The sequence below is a fragment of the Acomys minous genome (genome assembly GCF_964271855.1).
Source record: "Acomys minous genome assembly, chromosome: 8".
NCBI classification, from domain to species: domain Eukaryota; kingdom Metazoa; phylum Chordata; class Mammalia; order Rodentia; family Muridae; genus Acomys; species Acomys minous.
The window spans coordinates 75,293,887-75,313,346 of record NC_140489.1 but is presented as its reverse complement, the minus strand read 5'-3'; the positions used below and the strand labels follow the sequence as shown (position 1 = coordinate 75,313,346).

Below are 19,460 nucleotides of genomic sequence, written 5' to 3'. Positions count from 1 at the left end.
TGATTTGGAACCTGAAATGATAAAACTACATGAACAAAACATAGGCTTTACCCTACAAAATATACAAGCAGGACTCCATAAACCTAAAATGTGTATTCACAGTACTAAGAAACAACTGAGTGAAGAAGAAGCCCACAGAATGAGATAGAATCTTTGCAAGCTCTACATGAGAGAGGATTAATATCAATAATTTGTTAATTAATTATTATCAAAACTAATATGAAACCCAAAAGAAAATTCGTCAAAGAAACAAATGACTCAATTAAAAAATAGGCTAGGGAGAGTTCTGAAAGAAAGAAAGAAAGAAAGAAAGAAAGAAAGAAAGAAAGAAAGAAAGATGTCTAAGAAATAACTTAAAAATGTTCATGATCCGTAGCTATTATGGATAAAAATTTATATGTTAGAAAGACTCCTATAGAAACTTATACAGGATTAATGCTTTGTAGAATTCTGACTTATTTTTAAAATATCAATTTTCTACTATTTGCAACCTTTGTAACTTGGTGTCTTCTACCAGCACAGGACCAATCATATAAGGCTTGGCTTCAAAATGAAGTTTGAGTCTAGATGAATAAAACTGGTTTTTAATAAAATGAGCTCATGATTGACAATAGCATGCTCAACATTCCTATATACATAGAATTAATAACCCATGATTTAACACATTCTTCCTTTGTCTAAAGCCATAACTATAATTTTATATTATAGTGCATGTTCATAAAATCAACATACAAAGATAAGTTAACAATTACCTTTGAAAAATTTAAGTTGGCTTTTCTGTGATCGGCTTATGAAACAACTAATTATAGATATTAGTGGTATCAAGGGAGAATATTATTTTCCTGGTGATAAAAGATAATTGATATAATTCATGGCCTTACACAGGAAGCATTCGTCCCTGCGTGTCAAGCCCAGAACTGATAAGTAATTCAAATGTTCCCTTTCTCCTGTGGTTCCTGGCCATCTGCAAATAGAAAAAAAACAATGAAAACACATTTAGTTCCATAGATTTTTGCTATGCTATGAAAAAACATACAGCAGACAGGATGTCCCTTTTCTACAGAGCCAGATGCCAGAGAACAAATCATGGGATATGTCATAGGTGGGGAGCAACTTTCATGGTGCTTGGATTATGTGCCATTATGATGATAAAGAAGTTAAGACTTCTTGTAATTTTCTAACATCAACTTTGCAGAGACACATCTAGAACTGCTGAAAGCTAGATACTTGTAATCACTTAAATGATAATAGTCATCGAAGAGCAGCAAAGCAGAAATTACAGAATCTTAGAAATGTATATTTTGACAAAGGTAATCTCTATGCCTATCTGATATTAAAATTCATGTATTCATAAAGACCTGTGTTGCTTTTCTATCTTTGTATACATCCATTTTGGAAACTGCATCAATTAATGAGCACTTAACATCTGGGACATGCAGACAATGGCAAAGCATCGTTTCAAAACTGGGAGAACCTGTGGGTGATACAATTACCACAACAATAATTATGTGAAGAAAGAGATAGACTGTTGTGATCTTGAGAGAGATACAAATGCAAATGGGAGACACACTCCATCCTCTCTTCACATAACGATCCCAAAGACTGGATTCTAAAACTTATGCAAAAAAAGCAAACATTTAGCATAAAGAAAAAAATGTTTTAAATCACATTAGAAAGAGAAACCAGGCATTTCTAGAAGCAAATCCCAATGATACAGGAGGATCAGGACTCTAATCCACCACTGTAGAAGTGTCTTGATGTGATTACCATAATGGAAATTTTAAATGCGTTCTGGTGACAGAGACAAATCTGATAGAAAACCATTGGTGATTATTGAGCAGCAGATGAACCTAAAAGCGAATGTTTATAAGAACTGGAGGAAACTGATGTGCATAGTGTGCTCCTGTGCTAGAATCACCAATTTTGTAATATGCTCTGTGATTGTGGGCATGGGAGTCTGCAAACTCATCCTCCTAAGAGCGCCTTACCATTTAGAATTTAATGGTGTGAGACTGTGAGGTCAGAAGAAAGGATAAGGACCTCTCTTCCTGTACCCAGCTGCAGCATCCTTCTAGCATCAGCAAATAGTAGCAGCTTGATAACAGCTGTTTCTTCTAAATCTAGAACAGAGACATAACACTTCCAAGGTTGCCCAATAATAAAGTTCTGAGGATTTCTTTCCCACTGACTCCACTCCATACCTCCAGTTGACACCAACCTTTGAACGTGAAACTCCTATGTGGTCAACACAGGAATTCTAATATACTTCTTTTTCTGGTGATTCTACTAGTTTTAAAGCCTTGGATCTTTTAAATACATTTTTTTGTGGTCCTCTTGTTCTGTTCTGTTTTTAATTTGCCTTTCTAATATGAACTATTTGTATGTTAAAAATGACTTCTGTTAGGAATTTCTGGCTTAGTTTCTCTTCATTAAATATACCTTATCTGATAAAGAACATGTTGAGATACTTAACCCATATATTATGTTTTGCTAAAGTGGAATTTTGTGCTTCACAGGACTAATATATGATGATTAAGAAGAATATCGTTCACTGGGAAAGTCTACTGGTGATTCATGTAAAAAGAATATGTAAAAGTCCCCATTTTTGACCATATCCCCTTGATGGGGAGGCCTTGTGGTGCTTAGAGGAAGGATAGCAGGCTACCAAGAAGAGACTTGATACCTTATGAGCATACACAGGGAGAGGAAGTCCCCTTCAGTCACAGACATAGGGCAGGGGAGTAGGGGGAAAGCAGGAGGGAGGGAGAAATGGGAGGATACAAGGGATGGGCTAACAATTGAGATGTAATATGAATAAATTAATAAAATATTTTTAAAAAGAATATGTAAAGGTGCAGTTTTAATTATAGACAGGCCATAAGTAACATTTCTAAGAACAGCTCAGCAGTTTATTGTGTACAAGAACAGCTTACAGTGCACTGGAAACTTGCAAAGTTAATTAAGCATGTGTTAATCAGTGTATAGAAAGTTGAACTGTGGATGAACAGAGAAGTTTAAGGCATAATAAGGAAAAGGGGGATTTAGCATAGTAATAGAGACTGCCTAGAATTCACAAAGACCTGGGTTCAATTCCAGCACTATAAAGTAATAAATAATAAGAGTAAAAGTTTTGGACAAATAATTGTTTTCAGTTTAACAGAAAAATAACATTTATTTGTTCATTATTTGTTCATTATGAAATGCTAATGGCTTAAGTAATCTGGGAATTTTTTTTATTAACTTGACTATCAGTAGTAATTGTTGGTATTTACATAGTTAATGTTCTATTGTTGTGTTTTGCTTCTTTTCTTTTCTTTCCTTTCCTTTCCTTTTATTTTTTCATGATAAATTCTCATGTGTCCCAAGCCAGCCTTAACATGCTATGTAGCTGAGGTTGATCTTGAACTTCTGATCCTCCTAATTCATCTTGGCACTCATTGTCTTAAGATTTTATGTTTACCTGCATGATGTATGCTGTACAAATAATACTTACTATTTAGTTATTAAGGAAATTTATGTATTATGTTGCCTACATTGTTATTTTTTTCCTTTTTTTAAATAATAACACATTTTTATTGAAAATTAAAAATAATTCCTATTACATCTCATTTCCTATCCCATCCCATGCATCCTCCCATTCCTCCCTTCCTCCCACTTTCACCCCAATCCCCCTTCCCTATGACGGTGGCTGTGGGGGACCTCCTCCCCCTGAATATGGTGCTAAGGTATCAAGTCTTTTCTTGGTAGACCGCTATCCTTCCTCCGAGTGCCATTGGGCCTCCCCAACAAAGGGACATGGCCAAATATGGGGCACCAGAGATCCTGTGAAAGTCAGTCCCCAGTCTCCACTTAGCTGTGGAGAATGTTCTGTCCCTTGGCTAGATCTGGGTAGGGGTTTGATGATGACTGCCCGTTTTGTCCATGGATGGTGCCTTAGATCAAGCAGAATCCCTGGGCTCAGATCTAGCCATCATAATGTTCTTCTTGTAGGTTTCTAGGACCCTCTGGGTCCTCCTACTTGCCTATCCTCTATATTTTCCTCATCTAGAGTCTCAATAGGATGTCCTCACCTCTATCCCCGTTTCCTGGTAGGTGCAGACTTTCATGGGACCTGTCCCTTGGGCTAGTGTCCGGTAATAAGTGAGTATATACCATTTGACTCTTTCTGCTTCTGGGTTAGCTCATTCATTATGAGTATACCCAGAAGATGCTCCAGCACACAACAAGAAAATTTGCTCAGCCTACATTGTTATTAAGAGTTATGTGGAAAACAATGTAAAATAGATATTTGTTCTAAAGTTGAAAGGACCTTGGCAAAAAAACTTTTTACTCAATGTTCAAATTCCAGTCTATTTTAATTAAACTGCTCTTGTGGTAATATCTAGACGAAGCTGCCAATGTCTGACTTTGCTCTGGCAAGATCCAAGGTAGGATCTCTGGTGCTGAATGCAGAATCCCCTTTGACTTTATCTCTTTGGTCACTGAGTTGGTGGCTCAGAAAAGTGATCAAGATTGAGAGAATAAAGAGGGGAGGGAGCCTAAGATTCCTTCTCTATTGACTGGCTGTACTGCAACTAAGGAGAAAAACTTAAACTGACCACTTTCCTACATCCAGAGATGTAAGAGTGGCTTCTATCCAAAAACTGCAGGGTGTTTGTGAAAGGAGGCTCTTTGATCTGTAGATAGGTCTCTTTGCAGGGATTTCCAGTAGGATGAGTATACCTGCTTGTCTGAGAGGGCTGATGGAGAGCCCTGAGTCTGTTAACATATTTGTGAGCTACAGGGCAGCTCTCTCTCTCTCTCTCTCTCTCTCTCTCTCTCTCTCTCTCTCTCTCTCTCTCTCTCTCTCTCTCTCTCCTCTCCCTCTCCCTCTCCCTCTCCCTCTCCCTCTCCCTCTCTCTCTCTCTCTCTCTCTCTCTCTCTCTCTCTCTCTCTCTCTCTCTCTCTCTCTCTCATACACACACACACACACACACAAAACTCAAGAGAAAAGGTGGATGAAGTTAAATATCTTAACTTCCACGTCCTTTATTGTTGGTCACCTTATTTATACTTCTGAGAAAAGCAAATTACCTCATAGTCAAAATAGGCAATTAATCAGAAAAATAGGTGAATTCTAAAATACAAGAGGTTACATGTTTTAAAACTAAACATTTGTTATCTATGTATCCACTATGTAAGTTTATAGTGAGTTCAGAATGACAAAGATTGACAAGGCATAAAAGGTTAACAGGGTCTAAAAGTTACAAGAGTATATATCATTTCAATTAGGACTGATGTGTCTACACATTCTTAGCTATCTCTTAGTTTATAGTGAGTTCAATAAAATAATAATTTATCTGTCTTTCATTCTAATTTACAAAGTAAATTTAAAATGACAGTATATAATGCCATAAAGTGACAGGGTATAAGGAATTATAATAGAACAGTTTGTATATTTGGATATTAGGCTTTGTACTTAATTTAAACATTTCTAGGTCCCTGCATTATATTTTGTGTTCATGGGAACTTTAAACCGACTTGCTTATATTTATGGTTATGCCAAGATACATAGTGCTATCTGCAGTGAAGGCTTATCTGAGACCACAAATCTGCTTCAAGAGTGTCCCCTATTGAGGTGTCTGGAAGCCCAGAAAGGTATTTATTGTAGCCATAAACTTTCTAATATTGTGTCAGAGGATCTAAAACATCTGAGCAGCAGTACATCTTCAATTAGAACCCATAGGAAGTTTGTTCAATTAGAACCCAGAAAGTGATGGCTCATGACAGATTTTAGAGATATGCAGCAGTGAATAATTGATGGGGTTGTCAGAGGTTAGAAGCAATTCTGGGGTGCATCACAATACAGACGTTGTAAAATGCTGGATTCCTTCTGGAGAGCTCTCATGCCTACTGAACTTCTCCAGATCAATGGCTCTTGACATCCTGTCCGAGGCTGGAAGCAATTCTGGAGGTCCGTGATGGTACAGACCTTGCAAAACACCACATCCCTTCTGGAAGGCTTCCTATGCCTGGTGAGCTCCTTTAACAGAGTAGCTCTGGGCACAAGGCACTCTGAGGGATACATTTATCTGACCCATCTTGCTTTCTCATAGACTGACTCAAAACTGACTCTAAGCTGTCTCCAAAAGGCTAGTGCACATCAGGATCTGTTACTTCAAGTATGTACAGGGATCTCAAGCTCAAGGAATTTAATAACAAAACTTGTACATAAGTATTTGTACACACACACACACACACACACACACACACACACACACACACACACATTGGTTTTTTGAGACAGGGTTTCTCTGTATTTTCTTCTAAGTTGCCACACAATACAAATTAGCTAAACACTTTGAATGTAACTTTTACATATGTCTTTTCTGATTGTTTCACAATTGTTTTTTTTTACTGTATGTAGTTTATTATAAACAAATAAAACCCATATGCACAGGGTAAAAAGCATCCATCTACCTTTGTAATCTAAAGTCCCAAAGCTTACATGCCTACACTCCACTAACAAACAGCATGGTCAGGCCTGTTACATCAATACACCACTACCTGGTATACATATATTTGTGTATATGCATATGTATATGCATGCATGTGACAGTAATTAATTTAAAAAGAGGCCACAAATTAGAAAGAAGGAAAGTAGATAAACATGGGAGGAGTTGAAAAGAAGGAAAAGAAGAAGAAATGAAGTAATTATATTATAATCTCAAGAAATGAAGAAATTATAAAAATAAAAGAAGGCAAACCCCTCGTAAAACTCTAAATTTATAAATTAGACTAAAAAAACCAACAATAAGAACAACAAAAACATCAGAAATATGTAACATCAGGCACCATGGCAATAATATAGGAGGACTGTGTTTGCAGATTTTCCTACTTACAACTTAAAAAACAACCAGCAATAATAACAATGCTGCAGATCTCCCACAAAACAGGAACATGCCTAGACAAGAAAGCAATTGACACATTTTGGAATAACTGAAGAATGGATGAAAAGAAGTCAGGCTGTCTAGCCACAGATATTCTAACAAAAGCAAACACCACAAATTTATCACAAAAATAATAACTGAGTGAGAAAAGAGAGCCATTAAATGTTTGTACCAGGATGAACCAAATGTTCTAGATGCTCTTGAATGTATGGAGAGGGTCCCTTGAAAGGTTCACATGCCAAAGGCTTAGTCCTGTGCAGTATAGTACGGAGAGATGACTGGATCACAAGAGTCCTCATCAATGGATGTGTTCATTCAGAGCTGAATGGCCTATAGGGGGCTTGGGCTGGTTTGGAGGAGGCCCACTGAAACTTGCCTTGGAGGGTATGTGTCTTATCTCTTGCTCTCTCTCTTCCTGCTTCATGGCCATAGAAGCTCAGATGTTCGCCATGATGTTCTACCTAACCACATGCTAAAAACATGGAGTCAAGTATCTATGAACAAGAAATCATTCCTCCTTTAAGCTGTGATACTTAGTGGCAATTGACTGACAAAGATGTGATAACTAACGGGTTACATTTCTATTATATGGGCTCTTGATAGTGAAGGAGAGAAACCTGTTCTTTAAGATCCCAAGTCTGGTAAGAGAACAGGTGATGTTAGTTCACTAGAAGGGCAACCACCTCGTACAGGAGCTTAATTGCTACCAGATGAAAAAGATCCTGTGAACAGACTCTGGGAAGAGATATATCAATGAGCCCAGAACTAGCCAGCACGCGGATTGAAAACTTGGGATAGAATTGGCTGTTCATCGCTGCCCTTCAAGACGCTCCTAGAGAAAACCACTTGAGGGAAGGCTTCAGAGCTCCGGCTTCTGCTGAGGCTCTGGGGTCTGGTTACCCCCGGTTCCAGTGGAAGAAATCCTGTGACTCCCGGCCAGAGAATCGTTCCAGTGGAAGAAATCCTGTGACTCCCGGCCAGAGAATCGTTCTTCGCGACTGATATCCTTAAGGTTTTGTTTTTGTGTCAATTTAATCCTCATTTCCTACTGTTTTGGTTAATTAGGTTATAATTGACGTAGGCTCGGTCAATAAGTTGTTAATAAAATATTTTGGTTAAGAAAATTGAATCTACATGGTAGTCTAAAGCAAAGAGGATCAGAAGTTATAGGTAGGCCAGCTGCCTCAAAATACAAAAATAAAAATAGCTATTATTTCTACAATTAGTTTTTTTTTCAAATTTTCTTCAATACTATCAGTTGTACACACACTGGTATCTCCACTAAGCATCACAGGGCACACATCACTTGAGAAAGGCATTTAATCCCCATCTCCATGTTGATCTTCTGAAATAACATGGCTTCATGCAAGTAGATGGCATGGTCCTATGATGGTTCACTATGAGTTCCCTATTTTCGTTTTCCAATTTGTAAATATTTTCATTATTTAAAAAAATTACCGTGTGTGTGTGTGTGCGTGTGTGTGTGTGTGTGTGTGTGTGTGTGTGTGTATTCATAGTGTATATAAGGAAGTAAAGGGTAGCTTACAGAAACTACTATGTGGGTCCTTGGAATGGAATTCAGATTGTCATACTTGACAATGGACACCTTTACTCTTGAGTCTGCCCTAGAAAGGTATTGAAAATTCTCACTGTACTGCAAGTAATCAATGTGTTTTGTAATATATGTTAAACAATTAGCACGGAATGAGTTATTAAGGAACAAAGATTAAATTCAAACATAGTCCCTTGCTGTAAAATTGACCTTTAAAAATGAAAATTTATATATAGAAATTTATTTTATTTATACTCATAATATTTATAATGTTTCACTTTTTAAAGTATGATTACCACAATTATCTGTGATTTAATTTTTGCTTCTATTTCCTAAACTACTCAATATAATAGTCTAATATTTCCTCATCCCCCTACAATAAATGTGATATATAGGAAAATAGAGTGAGTTAATTTCCCTGTATTTTGAGATATTTTTGGATTTTATTTCTGTTTTTATAATTTATGTATTTATTTACTTTTTATCCTGATTGCAGCCTCCCTCCTCTCCTCCCAGTCCCCTTCTCACACACATTCCTGTTCTCCCTTCTTATCCGTATATAAAAGGGGCAGGGGGTATTCCAGGGGTATCAACACTAACTGGCACACTAGGTTGCTTTGCTACAAGACCTTGTTTGTGATAGCTGAGCAGTATTCCATTGCATAAATGTACCATATTTTCCTTATCCAGTCTACAACTGAGGGACTACTAGGCTGTTTTCCATTTCTGCTATTACTAAAAAAGCTGTTATGAACATAGCTGAGCAAGTGTCCATTTAGTATGGTAGAACATCCTTTGGGTATATGCCCAGGAATGGTATAGCTGAGTCTTGAGGTAGAGCTATTCTCATTTTTCTGAGAAAGCACAAGATTGGTTTCCAAAGTGGTTGTATGAGTTTTCACTCCAACATTATTTCTAGTTCTTTTACAGTGTAGTTTGAGAACAAATATTGAATGATTCTTATCCTTTTACTTTTGTTTAATTGCTCAGGCTTACCTTGGTGAGTTTCCCTGGTAATCATGAAAAGAATACATACTTTGTGACTATGGACAAAGTCTGTTATAAATGACAATTAAATGAATCTGGTTGGTGATAAGAATCAGTTCAATTACAGAGGGTCTGTTCAATGTCAGAGGGTCTGTAAAGCTCCATACTCTATTTGATTCCCAACACCTCCTGTACTTCCATGTTTGCATCACAAATTTTGTAGCTCTGTAAGGGGGCACACACAAAATTGTGTCTACTTGAGAAATTACTCTCCTCATCTTCCTGAAATGGCCTTTACTTATCACTTTATGAATTTCTTAAACTTTGAAGTGTCCTGTATCTTAAACTAATACAGTTAACTGAGCTGTATTGTAATTAGTTATTGGCTGGAATTTTTCTCTTTATACTTATTAACCCAAATATTTATACTTAGAGAGGACTTCTTGTTCGCATGTTTCTGTTATTTACTTAATATGACTTTGAGATTTTGTTTATAATCCTATGTATTTATATCAGCCACACTGTTAGTTGAATTTGGCACCAATCATATTATTAACTGCTTTGTATCCTTTGAATTCCTTCTTTATTCACTTTTCATTGTATCTTTTTCCTCTGGTTTTTATTAATCATTTGCGTCAATCTATTTTTAAAGACTTATTACAAAAGTTCTGTATAATATGTTCTGGTAATATTCTGTATGTCCCCTACCTTCCTACACACAATGTTCTCAGGGACTGTCTCTAACTCTGCTTCCTGCCTTTGCATCCCTTTTCCTTAGCGGGGCTGCCTTTGTCAGGCCTCATGGCAGAGGATACCATTGGTCTTGCTGTGACTGAGAAGGCAGGTAGGATGGGTTGGTCTGCCTTGGCGGCCTCCCTTTCTCTGAGAAGAAGAAGAAGTGGAGGGGGCGGAAAATGGCGAGGAGACCTGAGAGTGGGGCTGGGAAGAGAGGATGGAGGGGGCTGGTTATCAGGATGCAAAGTGATTAAATCAAAGGGGAAGAAAAAAAAAAAAACAAACAAAAAGCAAAACCAAAACAAAATACCCCCAAAGCAAAAATAAACAGATGAAAACCTATAAGGCAAAAAATATCAAAGCAAAACAAAAAGTGTCCACACACACACACTAGTTGTAATTGTTTTCTGCTAGCTGACTACTCCAGCCTTGGAACCTGGTTGATACACCCAGCTTTTGTAGAAAACTGATACTTCCTTTCAAAGCAGGCATCAATTTCACTCGAAATTTTATTACTTCAGCCTTTCGAATAATTTCCTTTCAAAAATTCTGAGTTGTTTGTCCTGGAGTTTGTAATATATACTTATAATTAATGTCAGCCAGCTTTCGATAATACCATAACTCACTGGAACCTTACTGCTCTTTCCTCTCATCCCTCATAAGTCTCTACCATAGATCCCATTTAACCTGTACATTGTCATCATTCTGACTAAATCCAGTATCTCTTAAATCAATTAACAATGATAAAAATGAAACATCTTATCCTCTTCCAGCATTTTATAGTATTCTTTCTTTAATAAGTCAGTTTCTGAATTACGAATGTTCTAATGTCTCTTGTGATTGTTTGAATAAAAATGGCTTCAATAGGCTCATAAGGAGTGGCACTGCAGGGGGTGTGGTGTTGTGGGAAGAAGTGTGTCACTGGGGTTGGGCTTCGAGGTTTGAGATGCTCAAGCCAAGCATAGTATCACTATTTATGCTGCCTTTGGATCTGAATGTTGGACTCTCAGTGACTTCTCCAGAACCAGGTCTGCCTGCATGTGCCCATGCTTCCTGCCTTGATGATAATGGACTAAACCTCGGAATTGTAAGCCAGGCCCAATGAAATGCTTTCTTCATAAAAGTTTTCATGGTTGTAGTATCTCTTCATAGCAATAGAGCCTGAACTAAGACATCTCTGATGAATTTATTTAGCATTTCTTACAAGGTAGCATTGCAAGTGATACATTTACTACTTTGTTTTCTTGTTTCTATCTATCATCTATCTATCTATCTATCTATCTATCTATCTATCTATCTATTATCTATCTATCTATCTATCTATCTATCATCTATCTATCTATCTATCTATCATCTATCTATCATCTATCTATCTATCTATCTATCTATCTATCTATCTATCACCTATCTCTCTATTTTATAAAAAAGCATTGATCCCTCCCTTTTGAATGAAAATTTCAGTGGATATGAATATCTTGGCTGACATTTTTCTTTAGAACTTCAAAAATAACACTACTTTTTCTGAGACTCACTACTTCATAGATCAGGAATTTCTTTGCTGCCATTTTTTCCTATGTTCCTACTTGATTTTCCTTTTCTATACTTAGAGTCAAATGGATGTGTATAGTGTTCTGTTCCGGTTTGCCTGTTTGTTTGTTTGCTCATTTTCTTCATGTTCTTTCCTCAGCTGTTGTGATAGCAAATGGTTCATCTTATCCTTTCTGTTTTATCCCTAAATCTTTCTCCATCAGATTATATTTATATTATAACAATAACAAATATCCTGTAATATTTATATGTCTCTTCCTTTTTGTGTTGCTTCTTTTGTATTCAAATTTAACTGAAGTCTTTTGTAATTTCTTTAAGCCATTTGATTCTCTCAGTCTACTGATGAGAGTGTAGTAAATCTTCATTGATATTGCATCACTAAGGATTTTGTTTTCTAGATTTTTTTAACTTCCTTAAACCCTTCCTCATTCCCTTTAAGAAAAGACTCACTTTTCTTAAATGTTCTCTGCCTTTTTCACTGGAGCTTTTAACAGTAATCATGTCATATTTCTTATTTAATAATTATGTTCCTCTATAAAACAAATATGTACTAGAGCCTGGTGCCATAGGCCTGTGATTCCACCTACTCTGGGGCCTGAAGTAGGGAGATCTTAGTCTCAAAGGCAGCCTAATAACTGCCCAGTCACAGTAATACCTCTTCTCAAAATATAATGGCAAGTTGGGGCTGAAGGACTATAGGGTATTTGTCTAGCATGAGTGATGTTGCTCAAATGAGAAAAAAGAAAAAAAATCATGGTGTGTCTGATAATAAAACTGACCTAGTCAGGCTTTAGTGTGATAATTTATGTAACATGTTTAAGACCTGGCCAAGTTTAATATTTGCCTTATTGTAGTTGCTGGAGGATTAAGTTTCTGCATAACATTAAGAAGTCAGGTATTTGAATGGCAGTAATAGGAAGATTAGTCATTATTTTAAACTGTGTAGTCCAAAGAAAAGATGTGAACTGAGTATAGAATAAAATATTGCTGTTTGCCAGGCATAGAAAGAATGAGTTACACAGCAAAAAAGATACCCCGAATAAGGTATGACAGAAAAATGGCACACAATTGTAGAAGACATGCTGATCCTCGGTGCTAGAACACTCTGTGTGCAAGGGTCGAGCAAAATGTGTGCAATCACATTTCTTGTCGAAATGAAAGGTAATGTCTTCAATTCTGAGTAAGAATGCTGAACAAAGTGTGAGTCTGAAAAACACCAAGATGTCACCAAAAAATGAGATTGAATAGTTAACTTTGAAAGATTAAATAAGTACAGTGCTTCAAAGTATTGAGGGACAACTTACACAAAGAAGAATATTCTGACAAGGCAATATGAAAAATGGTCTGTAAGTAGGTCAGTCAGGAAATAACATTACTTACATACCTAAAAATAAATGGAGGCCTGAAACATGATACTGATCAGGAATGAGGCATATGACATATTTCAACAACAGTGGTTAGCCCTGGTATTGGCTCCCTTAGTAGTTGCTTCTCTTGTTGCTATCACAATATGCCTGATTAAAGTAACTAAGGAAGGGCTTATTTGTCCTCACAGTTTGAGGCCACACAGCCCATAGTGGCTGTGGGAAACATGGCTACAGGGGCATGAGTCAGCTGATCACATTGTATCCATATTCAGGAAGCAGAGTGAGAGAGAGAGAGAGAGAGAGAGAGAGAGAGAGAGAGAGAGAGAGAGAGAGAGAGAGAGAGAGAGAGAGAGAGATATGTTTGTTCTCAATTTACTTTCTCCTTTTTTACTCACTCTGGGACGCAGGACATAGATTGAATCAGCTCCCTCATGGACAATACAAAAAGGACAACTTTTCTGTGATTCTAGGTCTTGTAAAGTTAATAATGAGCATTAACCATCACAGGACCAACTTAGTGTGGGAGAACACTGATTCATTTTTGAATAACTATATGTAACATTAACTACTTTTTAATTTGATTCAATTAAAATATTGATTTCTATTACAATCTGTTCAGCAACCTTTTACCCTGTTTTCCTGACAGTTGTCTCTTTCCTTTTTAATAATACATTACTAGATGAATCACACTAATCATTCTACCAAAAAGCCCATTTTTTGTTGTTTTGTTGTGGTGTTTTGTTTGTTTGTTTGTTGTATTTGAGACAGGTGTCTCTGTGTAGCCTTTAGACCAGGCTGGCCAAAACCAGACATCCACTTGCCTCTGCCTCCCAAGTGCTGGGATTAAAGGCATGGGCCACCACTATACAGCTAGTAAACCCATTTTTGTTAGGCAAACTAAATGTTCAGTCACTACCAGGTTACATTGCTAATGTTGTTGCTTACAAGTTGAGTAGATTCATTCTACTAAGTACAGAATTTTATCACTTAACAACACAAAATAGTTGAAAGACTAAAAGACACGTAGATATATTTGTCTCTTTTGGAAATCTACATACAAATATCTGAGAGTGGATCTGTTGTCATTTATCACATCTAGTTGTGCCCCATGGTGTTGAAGTTCACATTTTTAAGAATGGGTCTTTATGATCTAAGATGGGAACTCTTAACTTCAGGAACATAGATGCCATGATTTACACTTCAATAACACTGTTTTCAAAGGTAAATCAGAGTTTGGTATAAAGCAAGGGAAACGGACATAGCCTGAAGCAAACAGAAATTAAAACAAGTACAAAGCTATTGAAAGCAAGATGTATTCTGAACTTAATTCAGATGTGTCAGCTTTACTCGGTAGACTGTTTCAGTGGCATAGAATACATTAATATCTAATCATGTAAAAATGTGAAAAAATGCATATTAGAGAATGCTCCATCAACTTAACATCACTCTTATTTCCTTTTAGGTTAAATGATTCACTGTGCCCCTCAAGTGGCTGCCTGTTCCTGTTACCAGGATCCTGGCCCCAGAGCTTAAGGTGATCCTAAAAACTATTTTTTAATTTATGTGTAATAATATAAATGTATATGTTGAAAAATAGATATAATAAAGTCATATGATAAAAATAAACATATCTATAAATACTGACAAAAAAATCTAATAGGTAGAGTTTTATCCAAACACAGTATTTGGATAAAAATTTTAAAAAGCAATGGATTTACCAATTGTTCCTCAATTTGTTAGTTCAACTGAAGAATGGATAATCAAAAAATCATATGGCAGATATCAATCTAAATATTGGTGAATTACAAAATCACAACCTTTTCCTTTATATGTCTTATGTATTAGTATGACTAGCTCTTGTCAAAATGTGTCAAATATGCTATATAGTTAATAGTTCTCCTAAGAAGGTGAGCGATTAAAATTATATAAATATTTGAAACACAATATTAGATTGTAAATTACACAACCTTTTGGCTGAAGTCTTTTAGATACTTTAAGCAGTTGGGCAGATCTCAATAGATATATACTTACACTATGAGGATTTGGATTTGGCAAATAAAATATATATATATATTTGTTTGTTTTGTTTTTTGAGACAGAGTCTTTGTGTGTAGCCTTGGCTGACCTGGACTTGGTTTGTAGACCAGGATGCAATATGCCTGCCTCTACCTCTCTGAGTGCTGGGATTAAAGGTGTGTGCCACCACAGCTGGCTTGGGCAATATTTCTTAGTCCATGTATTTTTCAAGTAACTAGATAAAGACAAAATAAGATATTGCCATTGATTACACAAATGAATTTATATTAAGATTGGTGAAAAATCACAGATAAACTGCTAACTATAATGCTATAGTGTAATTTACTATATATATCATATGCATTATATAATATATATATAATAAATCCAACATAGTTATCAGGATTAATCATTGTTGTTTCTTTATTTGATTATCATTTGTAAGAAAACTTTAATCTGGATCTTAATAGTGACATTAAATAGTGTTTAATTTGCATATACTTGGCACACAATCAAAACTTATGCTTATGGCATATATGGTGATATAATATGGTCTTATAGATTGTACTATGGACTTTATATTAGGTGTTTTTAAGCTAATATGTCTGAGTTATATTTTTGTAGCTGTAATAAAATATACTGAGGGAAGCCCCAGAAATATTTAAGTTGCCTCACATTTTAAGGAGACTGTCTTTCATGGTGGGGAAATCTTGGAGGCAGGAGCATCATAGTCAGGAAAAGAGCAATGGATGCTTGTGTTTAACTCACTTTCTTTTTTTGTTGTTGTTGTTGTTGGTATGCAGTCTAGGATTACAGCCCACAGAATGGCACCATCTCAACTAATCTGAAAATGTCCCACATATATGCACAGAATCCTGTCCCCCATGTGACTCTAGATCTCAACAATCTGAAAGTCAACATTAATCACCATAACAAATCATTGACACTCTAACTGTTATTAACATTGGATATTTATTTAATATTGGTTAAAGCAGCACATGTTATATTGCCTTACACACTCTCATCTTAGACTGAAATTGTTAGAAGTGGAAAGACAATGTGGCAAAGCTGTTGAGTACTGAAACAAGATAATGGAGACCCACTGTCTTTTGCTCATATGCAAATTTTATGTTCCCAAATAAGTTAGTTAGGTTATCTGATATTCTGTTTCTTCATTTGAAAATGGCATTAATATGTATTTTATAAGATAGTTGAATAATTAAACAATATGACATTTGTTGATTATATTTCTCTTGGATAGAGACCATTACAGAAATATTACCTTCATGAAAAGTGAACTATTTTTGTTGGACAAAATATAAATGGGAGGTAAGCATAAAATAATGTACTACGGTATCTAAAACCCTTTAACTCAGCACTCAGGAGGAAAAGTCAGGCAGATCTCTATGCGTTTAAGGCCAGTCTCACCTATATAGTGAGTTTCAGGACAGCCAGGACTATCCAGTAAGACCCATCTTAAACAAACCAACACATTTTCTTGCAAGAAAACTTTGGAATAAACAGAAATTACTTACCACAAGTTCTACCATAGATACATAAACCTATGTCGTTACATGAAACATTAATTATGATAACACAGTAAAAGAAGATCCCATTCTGAACTCCCTACAGTTCCCCTGTCCTCCTGATCTCCACTGAAAGAACCCAGACAAGACACACAGAACAAAGCATGGAAGATAAGGTTTCCTGCAGAGTAAAGTAGGGCAAGCTCAAGGGATGGACAACAGCCAAGAGGACTGTTGTGGAAGAAAATGCTCCCAAGAGGCAAGACTGGATAATATCCAAGGAGAACATTGGTTTTTAACAGCTTTACATATTTTCTTGTGTTTGTAGAATACACAGCTCTCTGGGGGCAGTATTTCTCTGTCTAGGTAACTGATATACTTATATAGATGAACCTTTAAAGTTAGGAACAATGGTATATTTTCCTCTTTACCATAAAGCCTAAGCAGTACTTTCAGTGTCTTTTGGGAATATATCTCCACCTATGGCAAGAGGACAGACTCAGAGCACACCCCATAGACCTGGGATCAAATCCTGTAGTTTATGTCCTGGTTACAACCTGCTGGTTATTAGAGTGAGGTCTATACACAATGGCCTCGGAGACTGTTAATACCCAATAGCTACCCCCAAATCACTCCCAGATCAGCACCATGGATGAGAGTTGTTTGCTCCTGCTCTTAATTTCCAGTCATTTACACATGCTTAAATGATTATGTCTTTCACAAAACTAACCTGGAAAGCCCCTTTAGCCTAAGTCATCCTAGACAGCGTGATCTCTGAATTCATTTCATATGAGTTGAGGGAAAAAGTAACAGGTTTTTTTTAATTGTGTAATTTAGCCTTATTTTCCAAGACATGTGTATTTGATGACTTAAATCACATATTAGTTAAGAAATCATTTGAACACTAGGTAGAACATATGTATTATTGGTTAATTAAAGCATAAAATCAAACTTAAACATTTTAGTTGCATGTACATGCTTAATATGTATGTTCAAACACACACACACACACACATACATACACACAGACACACACATACCCCACACCACACCATAGTGTACATGTGGAAGGAATTGGTTCTCTCCTTCCAATATTTGGGTCCAGGATATCAAACTCACATCTTTGGACTTGATGATTAGTGTCTTCATTCTTCAGCTCTGGAAAATACTTTTATTTTTTATTTCTACAAATTATTAAACTCTGCTCACAATATTTCAAAATGACCTGCAATGTGGAATCTCAATAACTTAATGTGTATATGCTATGTGTATTGATAAGCATAGGAAGGCTTATGTAAATAAGATTTTAGAACAATTGGAAGAGTATAACTGACAAAGTCCTTCATTCAAGCAATTCTTTTTATGCTGTCTTTAAAATGATGTTTTAAAATGTGGTTATAATATACAGACATTAATTATATACTGTAGGTTCAAATTAATGGTTTTTAAAAAGCAGAGCTATTTGGGCTGTGTAGGTCACAAAGATAATTAAGCTTTCCTTGATCAACTCTTCAGGCTGGAGGCAGAGAAATTGCATGATAAAAAGCCATCAAAAAAACATTTGAGTTTAGTTTTACGCGATTTAATTGAAACTAGAATGAGGTTTTCTTTTGCAAACACATTTTATTATCCTAATATCTATATTTATCTTCCAGCCAGTAGAGACTGAGCAGGTTAATTGAAGAAATGCATTCTGTTTTCTGCAAGTGCCTTCAAGGACAAACACTATGTAGATGTCTGATTTTCAACAGTGAGGATAATGATAATAAATTCCATTGTGAAATGTCCATAATTATACTGTAGCCACCTTTTCTAAAATGTGTTATTAAACCTTCTGTCAAAGCAATGTGCTTGCCTATCTATTTTTAATGCACATTATTTGTGGCTATCCATTACAGATGTTCTGACTCTTCCTTCTTTCAGATTATCTATCATGACGTTATAAGAATATTTTGTTGTTCTTATTGTTGTTTACTTTACATCCAGATTGTAGCTCCTTCTTTCCTGTCCTCCCGGTCTCACTCTTGTTCCCTCTTCCCTTTCTTACCCATCCCCTACTCCTCAGAAAATGGAACCCTACACACACACACACACACACACACACACACACACACACACACACACACGGACCCCCACATCCCAGCACATCAAGTCTCATCAGGACTGAGTTTGTCCTTTTCCTCTGTGGCTTGGCTAGGCAACTCAGTGAGGGACCAGTAATCGAAAAACAAGCAACAGAGTCCATGTCAGAGACAGATCCTGCACCCCTTACTATGGGACTCACATGAAGACTAAGCTGATCATTGGCTACATACGTTTAGGGGGCCCTAGGTCCAGTCCATGCACTTGTTTCAGTTCAATAAAAATATTAAAATCACTGTAAAAGATACAAGAAAGTTCTGTTAAAGCTGTAAAGTAAAAATACATTCTGCTTTTCTATTAAAATATTTCTCTTTAAACTACATAAATTACTAATCAGATGTAATCATTTAAGTATCTTAAAACTAAGTGTTTATTTTAATTATAAGTTTACATATATATGTATTTTATTTATTGGTAATCTTTTAAGTTAGGTATTTATTAATCGTAAACAATCTGTTCTTAAAAATCATGACATTTAAAATTATTATTTGGTTCTATTCCATATCAATGCAATTGAAAATCTGAATAATATCCTGTCTAGACAGTGATTAAATGTGAACATATTTATATAAGCCTTATAAAGAAACAAAAAAATACAGTGTTATGGAGAGTAGCAGTAATCCTTCAAGGAAGTTAGGACTGATGTTGTCCAATTCAT

General features: G+C 36.0%; 1 long non-coding RNA gene across 1 annotated transcript; it reads left to right on the top strand.

Moving 5' to 3' along the window:
- Positions 1 to 12,868: 12,868 nt before the first annotated feature.
- Positions 12,869 to 15,987, top strand: LOC311602735. Its single transcript, XR_014780826.1, has 3 exons — positions 12,869 to 12,912; positions 14,581 to 14,652; positions 15,938 to 15,987. It is a non-coding gene; the product is annotated as an uncharacterized lncRNA (long non-coding RNA).
- Positions 15,988 to 19,460: the final 3,473 nt, after the last annotated feature.